General features: G+C 51.1%; 1 protein-coding gene across 1 annotated transcript in view; it reads right to left on the bottom strand.

The window, feature by feature from the left end:
- LOC134538696 (large neutral amino acids transporter small subunit 2) overlaps window positions 1-7,951 on the bottom strand; it is a 912,958-nt gene extending 905,007 nt beyond the window's left edge. Inside the window, exon 1 of the mRNA XM_063380130.1 lies at window positions 7,576-7,951. The gene's annotated coding sequence lies outside the window, so the exon portion shown is untranslated. The remainder of the gene's footprint in view (window positions 1-7,575) is intronic.
- Window positions 7,952-8,274: the final 323 nt, after the last annotated feature.

An 8,274-nucleotide genomic window follows, 5' to 3' on the forward strand; every position in this document is an offset into this window, starting at 1 on the left:
GACGCCGTCACTGTGCATCTTCTAGTGGTGGGCTAGCCGTCACCATGCATCTTCTAGTGGTGGGCTAGCCGTCACCGAGCCGCCGACAGCAGTGTCGTTCTCGTCACCGTGATATTGCCGGCAGTGCCGACCTCGTCACTGTGCATCTTCTAGTGGTGGGCTAGCCGTCACCGTGCATCTTCTAGTTTTGGGCTAGCCGTCACCAAGCCGCCGACAGCAGTGTCGTTCTCGTCACCGTGATACTGCCGGCAGTGCCGACGCCGTCACTGTGCATCTTCTAGTGGTGGGCTAGCAGTCACCGTGCATCTTCTAGTGGTGAGCTAGCCGTCACCAAGCCGCCGACAGCAGTGTCGTTCTCGTCACCGTGATACTGCCGGCAGTGCCGACGCCGTCACCGTGCATCTTCTAGTGGTGGGCTTGCCGTCACCAAGCCACCGACAGCAGTGTCGTTCTCGTCACCGTGATACTGCCGGCAGTGCCGACGCCATCACTGTGCATCTTCTAGTGGTGGGCTAGCCGTCACCAAGCCGCCGACAGCAGTGTCGTTCTTGTCACCGTAATACTGCCGGCAGTGCTGAAGCCGTCACTGTGCATCTTCTAGTGGTGGGCTAGCCGTCACTGTGCATCTTCAAGTGGTGGGCTAGCCGTCACCAAGCCGCCGACAGCAGTGTCATTCTCGTCACCGTGATACTACCGGCAGTGCTGACGCCGTCACTGTGCATCATCTAGTGGTGGGCTAGCCGTCACCAATCCGCCGACAGCAGTGTCGTTCTCGTCACCGTGATACTGCCGGCAGTGCTGACGCCGTCACTGTGCATCTTCTAGTGGTGGGCTAGCCGTCACCGTGCATCTTCTAGTGGTGGGCTAGCCGTCACCTACCCGCCGACAGCAGTGTCGTTCTCGTCACCATGATACTGCCGGCAGTGCCGACGCCATCACTGTGCATCTTCTAGTGGTGGGCTAGCCGTCACCTACCCGCCGACAGCAGTGTCGTTCTCGTCACCGTGATACTGCCGGCAGTGCCTACGCCATCACTGTGCATCTTCTAGTGGTGGGCTAGCCGTCACCAAGCCGTCGACAGCAGTGTCGTTCTTGTCACCGTGATACTGCCGGCAGTGCTGACGCCGTCATTGTGCATCTTCTAGTGGTGGGCTAGCCGTCACCGTGCATCTTCTAGTGGTGTGTTTGCCGTCACCAAGCCACCGACAGCAGTGTCGTTCTCGTCACCGTGATACTGCCGGCAGTGCCAACGCCGTCACTGTGCATCTTCTAGTGGTGGGCTACCCGTCACCAAGCCGCCGACAGCAGTGTCGTTCTCGTCACCGTGATACTGCCGGCAGTGCCGACGCCGTCACTGTGCATCTTCTAGTGGTGGGCTAGCCGTCACTGTGCATCTTCTAGTGGTGGGCTAGCCGTCACCTAACCGCCGACAGCAGTGTCGTTCTCGTCACCGTGATACTGCCGCCAGTGCCGACGCCATCACTGTGCATCTTCTAGTGGTGGGCTAGCCGTCACCAAGCCGCCGAAAGCAGTGTCGTTCTCGTCACCGTGATACTGCCGGCAGTGCTGACGCCATCACTGTGCATCTTCTAGTGGTGGGCTAGCCGTCACAGTGCATCTTCTAGTGGTGGGCTTGCCGTCACCAAGCCACCGACAGCAGTGTCGTACTCGTCACCGTGATACTGCCGGCAGTGCCGACGCCATCACTGTGCATCTTCTAGTGGTGGGCTAGCCGTCACCAAGCCGCCGACAGCAGTGTCGTTCTCGTCACAGTGATACTGCCGGCAGTGCTGATGCCGTCACTGTGCATCTTCTAGTGGTGGGCTAGCCGTCACCTACCCGCCGACAGCAGTGTCGTTCTCGTCACTGTGATACTGCCGGCAGTGCCGACGCCATCACTGTGCATCTTCTATTGGTGGGCTAGCCGTCACCAAGCCGCCGACAGCAGTGTCGTTCTCGTCACCGTGATACTGCCGGCAGTGCTGACGCCGTCACTGTGCATCTTTTAGTGGTGGGCTAGCCGTCACCAAGCCGCCGACAGCAGTGTCGTTCTTGTCACCGTGATACTGCCATCAGTGCCGACGCCATCACTGTGCATCTTCTAGTGGTGGGCTAGCCGTCACCAAGCCGCCGACAGCAGTGTCGTTCTCGTCACCGTGATACTGCCGGCAGTGCCGACGCCGTCACTGTGCATCTTCTAGTGGTGGGCTAGCCGTCACCAAGCCGCCGACAGCAGTGTCGTTCTCGTCACCGTGATACTGCCGGCAGTGCCGACGCCATCACTGTGCATCTTCTAGTGGTGGGCTAGCCGTCACCAAGCCGCCGACAGCAGTGTCGTTCTCGTCACCGTGATACTGCCGGCAGTGCTGACGCCGTCACTGTGCATCTTCTAGTGGTGGGCTAGCTGTCGCCAAGCCGCCGACAGCAGTGTCGTTCTCGTCACCGTGATACTGCCGGCAGTGCTGACGCCGTCACTGTGCATCTTCTAGTGGTGGGCTAGCTGTCACCAAGCCGCCGACAGCAGTGTCGTTCTCGTCACCGTGATACTGCCGGCAGTGCTGACGCTGTCACTGTGCATCTTCTAGTGGTGGGCTAGCCGTCACCAAGCCGCCGACAGCACTGTCGTTCTCGTCACCGTGATACTGCCGGCAGTGCTGACGCCGTCACTGTGCATCTTCTAGTGGTGGGCTAGCCGTCACCAAGCCGCCGACAGCAGTATCGTTCTCGTCACCGTGATACTGCCGGCAGTGCCGACGCCATCACTGTGCATCTTCTAGTGGTGGGCTAGCCGTCACCAACCCGCCGACAGCAGTGTCGTTCTCGTCACCGTGATACTGCCGGCAGTGCCGATGCCATCACTGTGCATCTTCTAGTGGTGGGCTAGCCGTCGCCAAGCCGCCGACAGCAGTGTCGTTCTCGTCACCGTGATACTGCCGGCAGTGCTGACGCCGTCACTGTGCATCTTCTAGTGGTGGGCTAGCCGTCGCCAAGCCGCCGACAGCAGTGTCGTTCTCGTCACCGTGATACTGCCGGCAGTGCTGACGCCGTCACTGTGCATCTTCTAGTGGTGGGCTAGCCGTCGCCAAGCCGCCGACAGCAGTGTCGTTCTCGTCACCGTGATACTGCCGGCAGTGCTGACGCCGTCACTGTGCATCTTCTAGTGGTGGGCTAGCTGTCGCCAAGCCGCCGACAGCAGTGTCGTTCTCGTCACCGTGATACTGCCGGCAGTGCCGACGCCATCACTGTGCATCTTCTAGTGGTTGGCTAGCCGTCACCAAGCCGCCGACAGCAGTGTCGTTCTCGTCACCGTGATACTGCCGGCAGTGCTGACGCCATCACTGTGTATCTTCTAGTGGTGGGCTAGCCGTCGCCAAGCCGCCGACAGCAGTGTCGTTCTCGTCACCGTGATACTGCCGGCAGTGCTGACGCCGTCACTGTGCATCTTCTAATGGTGGGCTAGCCGTCGCCAAGCCGCCGACAGCAGTGTCGTTTTCGTCACCGTGATACTGCCGGCAGTGCCGACGCCATCACTGTGCATCTTCTAGTGGTGGGCTAGCCGTCGCCAAGCCGCCTTCAGCAGTGTCGTTCTCGTCACCGTGATACTGCCGGCAGTGCTGACGCCGTCACTGTGCATCTTCTAGTGGTGTGCTAGCCGTCGCCAAGCCGCCGACAGCAGTGTTGTTCTCGTCACCGTGATACTGCCGGCAGTGCTGACGCCGTCACTGTGCATCTTCTAGTGGTGGGCTAGCCGTCCCCAAGCCGCCGACAGCAGTGTCGTTCTCGTCACCGTGATACTGCCGGCAGTGCTGACGCCGTCACTGTGCATCTTCTAGTGGTGGGCTAGCCGTCGCCAAGCCGCAGACAGCAGTGTCGTTCTCGTCACCGTGATACTGCCGGCAGTGCCGACGCCATCACTGTGCATCTTCTAGTGGTGGGCTAGCCGTCACCAAGCCGCCGACAGCAGTGTCGTTCTCGTCACCGTGATACTGCCGGCAGTGCTGACGCCGTCACTGTGCATCTTCTAGTGGTGGGCTAGCCGTCACCAAGCCGCCGACAGTAGTGTCGTTCTCGTCACCGTGATACTGCCGGCAGTGCTGACGCCGTCACTGTGCATCTTCTAGTGGTGGGCTAGCCGTCACCAAGCCGCCGACAGCAGTGTCGTTCTCGTCACCGTGATACTGCCGGCAGTGCTGACGCCGTCACTGTGCATCTTCTAGTGGTGGGCTAGCCGTTGCCAAGCTGCCGACAGCAGTGTCGTTCTCGTCACCGTGATACTGCTGGCAGTGCTGACGCCGTCACTGTGCATCTTCTAGTGGTGGGCTAGCCGTCACCAAGCCGCCGACAGCAGTGTCGTTCTCGTCACCGTGATACTGCCGGCAGTGCTGACGCCGTCACTGTGCATCTTCTAGTGGTGGGCTAGCCGTCACCAAGCCGCCGACAGCAGTGTCGTTCTCGTCACCGTGATACTGCCGGCAGTGCTGACGCCGTCACTGTGCATCTTCTAGTGGTGGGCTAGCCGTCACCAACCCGCCGACAGCAGTGTCGTTCTCGTCACCGTGATACTGCCGGCAGTACCGACGCCATCACTGTGCATCTTCTAGTGGTGGGCTAGCCGTCACCAAGCCGCCGACAGCAGTGTCGTTCTCGTCACCGTGATACTGCCGGCAGTGCTGACGCCGTCACTGTGCATCTTCTAGTGGTGGGCTAGCCGTCGCCAAGCCGCCGACAGCAGTGTCGTTCTCGTCACCGTGATACTGCCGGCAGTGCCGACGCCATCACTGTGCATCTTCTAGTGGTGGGCTAGCCGTCATTAAGCCGCCGACAGCAGTGTCGTTCTTGTCACCGTGATACTGCCGGCAGTGCTGACGCCGTCACTGTGCATCTTCTAGTGGTGGGCTAGCCGTCGCCAAGCCGCCGACAGCAGTGTCGTTCTCGTCACCGTGATACTGCCGGCAGTGCCGACGCCGTCATTTTTCCGCTGCCCGGCAGTAAGGTTGCCGTCACCGTGCCACGCACTTGCGGACGATATTCTATAGTTTCACGGCCGTGCAATTGGTGGACATTACGAGCGATGTCGGACGAAAAAAATGAAAATACTGTCGATTGTGAATATAAATCAATATGCGGATACAAAATTATAATAAAATCTGCGGTAAATATGTAGATTCGCGGTATATGAGAAAGAAAATGCAAAAAATGCAAAAATACTTTTATTCTATGCTCTTTCACTTCCTCTTTTCAAATCAACCGGCGGAGATAAGAAATTCCAAATACTTTAGGAGATATTGAATTTTTTAATTTTCATCACAATACCTGCGTATTCATGCTGCGATTACCATTGTTTCTTGTTTACGAGTATCTATTATGTTTCTTATTGGACAATTTTGTCACGTGACAGTTCCGTGATTGGCCAGTATTCAAATGAACCAATACGTGATTATTTATTTATTTATTAATGTTCCGTCACAGGTATCGCGACGTAGGTGAACGACATTATTTCCTTCTAATGACAAAGGAAATGTACCCGCCTCCAACTTAGGTGGGCTTTTAACGTTTCTAATTTTAAAAGTCTTATTTTTTATTTGGATATTGTTGTGCAAGTAATAATTAACTAAAAATTTTTACGTGAGTTCTTAATGTTCATCATTTGTCCGGGTTTGTTAGGTCAGGTCAGTTAAATAATAAATACTTTAAAACTAAAGAACCATTGAAATTAAATCATATTATTTTTAATCTACACTTAGTTTGAAAGTATTCATAATGTAACTGACCTGTTCTAATCGACCATTTTAGTTCGTACTGTTCATCCTTTGTCCCGGTTTGTTTGGTCAGGTCAGTTACATTATAAATATTTTAAAACTAAACAGTCATTAAAATTAATTCACATTATATTTTATGTCCGCTTAGTTTGAAAGTATTAATAATGTAACTGACCTGACCTAATCGACCATTTTATTTATTACGCATTCACGCACACACGGCAAAATAACAAAAATGGCTTCGTTCGAATGGTTGTACAGGTGTTGTATTGCTAAATTAAAAAATTCGATATCTCCTAAAGTATTTTTAATTTCTTATCTCCGCTGGTTTTAATGAAAAGAGAAAGTGAAAGTGTATATAATAAAAGTAATTTCAGATTTTTAGAATTTGTTTTCGCATATACCACTACTCTACATGTTCAAAATTTAAAAATTCGATATCTCCTAAAGTATTTGGAATTTCTTATCTCCGCCGGTTGATTTGAAAAGAGGAAGTGAAAGAGCATAGAATAAAAGTATTTTTTGATTTCTTATAGAATTACCGGAAACCTTAATCTCAAGGCTGCATTCGGTAAGAATATGCCCATAAAGGATTATCTGAATTATTTAAACCCTAACAATACCTAGAGTATCAACAAAAATAAATTCTCTTTTGCCAGTCATTTGTTTGGGTTTACAAGTTTTACACACTCGATTTCCAAAACATTTAAATTTTTTCACGTTCAAGTTAATCTTTAAATATACAACTTTGTACACAGCAATTGAATGGCTATGTAACAGACAGCCGTCGCCTTATTTTAAACAAAACTTTAGTATTAAAAACTCTTCAAAGCCACAAAGACGCGTGAAAGAACAGGAGTGATTCGTCCTTTCATGAAAAGCTGCATCTCATTTCTTGTAAAAATCCTAACAACTATTCAGGAGTTCAACAATTATGGCTGATATCTTTTAAAATGAAATTTTCAAGGATCATTTAGGCTAGTAGTGAGTCCTTGAAGGATGTATTCGGAAACCGCTAAATGAATACGTTTGAAAATACTGTTGAGTTTTCTGTCAGAGAATATCTGTAAAAACACGTCGTAATTATTTATTGTAGAAGGTCACTCTAAAAAAGGGGGGTGCACAAAAAATGGATTTATTCAGTTCCTTGTTTTATTTATAATTATTATGTCGAGGAGCTTTAAAATATTTTCAACAACACACGTTTTCCATCACAATTTGTTTTCCACTTTGATTGTGCCTAATTAGGGTGGAACACCGATAAGGGTGGAAAAAATTCTTGGCCCCGGCCGTAAAGTAATAACATTTAACATTACTGTCTTTATAAAAACAGCCTCGTCTACGCTCTATTCCTAGAGATATTTGGAGAACCACGTGAACATGTTTCAGTTAATATCAAGTAAACAGTAGGGAGGCGACAACCGTATCAATGATACATCTCGTTTAAAACAGTTTCGGCTACGGTATTAATGCAAAAAAGCACATTAATGTCACTACATTTACATTACACGTAATACTTACAATAAGTTTACACCATTCGTTAACCCTAAAAAAAAAAAACCATCAAACTTTCACCTGGACACATACCGAGTCACTGCAGAGGCGAACGTAAAATGGTTAATTAAATGTTAAATTTAGTGAAAGTATCTTTAATGTGCCTGGATATAATCATCAGAAATAAATTGAGGTACTGAATAAATTCATTTTCGGATGTTTGGATTTTTATTCTAGAGTGAAGCCCCACATGGTTAGTTAGACATGCGTTTGAAACAATTCACGACAATGTAATATATAAAATATATATAGATTTTTTTACCTTTTGTCGCTGCGCAGATCTGGTATCCGGTCACCGCAGGTGAGGCACTGTGGTTGAAAAACCACAGTGAATGTATTCTGACGCACATTTCACGCTGTGCTGTTTAACCGGGGAGGTCGCCAATTTCAACTTGGTGATTTATTCTACGTTCACGTGGTTGATTTTTTGATAAATTTACTTAGTACATTCTGAAGACACCTGCACCGTGCACTCTAAGAAAAGCGGTCGACAAAAGCAATATGTTACTGATTCGAAAACACCTCTGCGGGAGTTTTGAGCAGCTGCGCGGCGGCGGAAACAAACGCGGAAAACCCCCGTCACGCGACCGGAAAACGTCGCTAACCTGTCCGAGCACGCACGCACACGCCACTTGACTGACTCGTGACTCGTCCGACGGCTGACAGCTGCCGGCCGAGATCGGCGGGTGCGTGTGCCCTCGCGAGGTGGGCAGCGCTCTGGGTGGCGGAGACAGGAACCGCGGCTGGCAAAGTCTTCGGTAACGTCCCTTTTTTGGGAAGCCTACGATTCACTCGTCCTTCTGGACATACCCGAACACTCACGTCGGCAAGACATTCTTTTCACAGACGAGAGAGCCAAACCCGAAGTTCCTCGAAGTTCATGCTCACTTTTTTGAAGTTATAATTCTAATGTGACTTCCAACAAAGGTTGCGTTAAACGTTTAACGCTCCTGGGGAGGGG

This window comes from Bacillus rossius, chromosome 14 (assembly GCF_032445375.1).
Source record: "Bacillus rossius redtenbacheri isolate Brsri chromosome 14, Brsri_v3, whole genome shotgun sequence".
Classification (NCBI taxonomy): domain Eukaryota; kingdom Metazoa; phylum Arthropoda; class Insecta; order Phasmatodea; family Bacillidae; genus Bacillus; species Bacillus rossius.